We start from the raw sequence: 2,916 nt of genomic DNA, 5'->3' as shown, positions 1-2,916 counted from the left end.
GGGCCAGACAGGGCGCCCCCGCATCCGGGTCTCCCCCACATCAGGGGGCCAGACAGGTCCCCCCTGCATCCGGGTCTCCCCCGCATCAGGGGGCCAGACAGGTCTTCCCCTGCATCCGGGTCTCCCCCGCATCAGGGGGGGTCAGACAGGTCCCCCCTGCATCCGGGTCTCCCCCGCATCAGGGGGCCAGACATGTCTTCCCCTGCATCCGGGTCTTCCCCCGCATCAGGGGGTCAGACAGGTCCCCCCCCGCATCAGGGGGTCAGACAGGTCTCCCCCCGCATCAGGAGACAAGACGGGTCTACCCCCCGCATCAGGGTCTCCCCAGCATTCGTGGGCAAGACAGGTCTCCCCAGCATCCGGCGGCTCAGACAGGTCTCCCCGCTTAATATTTCTGATTACAAGGGGCGCGGGACTCCATTCTGACGACAGCAGGCTCCACCCATCTCTGTCCCGTCTGGTATCCCTGAGCAGATCTTCCTGCATCCAGGTTTCGCCCAGCTAGAATGTGAAGCCCTGACGAAGGAGGAAGTTCCACACCTCGAAACACATCGGCACCTCCAGCAGAACATTTGCATTTGACAAGAAGGACTGCTGAGAACTTTCCGTGTCCTTTTCTCTGACTTGAGCGCCCCCCCCCCACAACCAGACAGAACCCAACCTATGGAAGGCAGAAGACCTAAAGGAATCATGAGATTCCTGGAGGACTATTAGACGGATTGCATGCGTTTAATAGTCCTCCAGCCTAAAATGATGGACAGCAGGCCTCTACAAAGCCGGTTATCCCATACGGGGATGTTTACTGCCAGCGGGCTAAGCGGCCTTTCCCACATCGGTAACTGGGTTTTCCAGGCTGCTGGCCCTTTAAGAAGGAAAGCAAGCACCAATGGCGCTCTATATAAAAGAAGTCCTCGGGTGAACAGACTGCCGGCCGGGCCTCGGGAAAGCCGCTCCATCCAACAAGGACAGGATGTGCCACCAAGTCCACTGCCGTCCGGACGATTGGCACGGCTCGCCGCTCTTTCTGTCAGCGTCTCTGCCCAGAATAATCCAGTGATGTAACCGCGCTCGGTGCCAGCTTGGCGCCCGTTCAGCTGCCGGAGTTCAGGAAGTCATGGCGGGGTCTAGTCAAGTCTCTGTTGTTGTTTTTGGGAGGAGGAGGCAAGGAGAAGGGCAATGATGTGGCAGATGAAAGGGTTAAGCAACCCCCGGCACACCAGCTGTGGTGAAACTACAAATCACATCATGTGTCTGTTAGCGGTCAGTAAGCAATGCATCATGGGACTTGTAGTTCCACAACCGCTGGAGTGCCGGGGGTTGCCTAAACTTTTCTTGCTTAGTGAGGGGGCCGTTCAGCAGCTTACAGCCTGCATCTCCTTCTTTTCCAAGGGCGGGTACGGGGTCTTGGCCCTCATCATAGACCAGCCACACCATTCAGCAGCTTACAGCCTGCAGCTCCTTCTTTTCCAAGGGCTGGTATGGGGTCTGGGCCCTCATCATGGACCAGCTGCACCATTCAGCAGCTTACAGCCTGCAGCTCCTTCTTTTCCAAGGGCTGGTATGGGGTCTGGGCCCTCATCATAGACCAGCCGCACCATTCAACAGCTTACAGCCTGCAGCTCCTTCTTTTCCAAGGGCTGGTATGGGGTCTGGGCCCTCATCATGGACTAGCTGATGCTTTACATCGTGCCTACAATGACACAGCCATTAGTCACCAAATGTTTTGTTTAAAATGAACCTGTCACGATAGACATTCAGAAGCTGGCACGGAAAGTTGAAGCGCTGCAGCAGCAGCCGAGTGACGGTGCGAGCAGCAGGCCATAGGGAGCAGTCCAGGTCCGGCTCTACGTTCTGCTCGGGGCACCTGGAAGAGAACTGGTTGAACTTTTCCACTGGTGTGGGTCAGTCAGAGTCACCCCACCCACCTTCCCCTGCGGGAGAATTTCCCTGGAGTTCCCATAACTCCCGTTACACACTCCGCCGATCACACACACGCCAAGTTTAAAGGGAACCTGTCCTCCGCCGATCACACACGGCAAGTTTAAAGGGAACCTGTCCTCCGCCGATCACACACGGCAAGTTTAAAGGGAACCTGTCCTCCGCCGATCACACACGGCAAGTTTAAAGGGAACCTGTCCTCCACCGATCACACACAGGCCGTGTTTAAAGGGAACCTGTCCTCTCTACATGCCAAGTCATGGAACAAGCATGCGGGCAGTGAAGTCTTCAAAGTCCCCCCAGCTGCTCTCTACCACCAACAGGCGGTGTATGCTGGGCCGACTCCAGACCAGCTGGAGCAACGACAAGCAAGCGCTCGTGGTTCTGACCCGGGTTCTCGGGGACCTGAGAGAATTAGCTGAGGGGCGCCAATAACGGTAGAGAAAGGCCGCACACCCGGCAGAGGGGAATTCACACTCCGCTCACAGTTTTCACCAACAGCTTTTGTGAAACGACCTGTTGTGTGGAATGGCAACAAAAGTTCTGTTTCTAAACACACAGCGACGGCCGGGGGAAGACGGCTGACCTTGGTGGGGACAGGAGACCCCCGAGGGGCCCCGTCTGAACTACACACACACCGGCTCCCGGCAAACACAACACAAGGACCCGGCTACCGGAGATAAAAAAAGGGACCACAAGGCCGGCGATGTGACAACACAACCAAAACCGACAACAAAAGAAAAAACAAGATACAAAAAGTAACAGAAAACAAGAAACAGGTCTCATCATCGGATCACTCCGGGGGCCCCACACACAGAGAGAGAGTGCAGCAAGCAGAGTGAGACTGCACAGTGGATAGATCTACATCATGCGGAGCTTAGGGGCGGCACACTTGTTAAGCAGTCAATCTGACATTGGCTGCAGGTGAATCTTCCAGATGCATCTTAAACTGGATTGATTCAGCGCCGGTGAACGTTT

Source organism: Nanorana parkeri, unplaced genomic scaffold (assembly GCF_000935625.1).
Source record: "Nanorana parkeri isolate BGI_ZX_2015 unplaced genomic scaffold, ASM93562v1 scaffold474, whole genome shotgun sequence".
NCBI lineage: Eukaryota > Metazoa > Chordata > Amphibia > Anura > Dicroglossidae > Nanorana > Nanorana parkeri.
The sequence above is the reverse complement of the archived record's forward strand: the minus strand, read 5'-3'. Positions refer to the sequence as shown.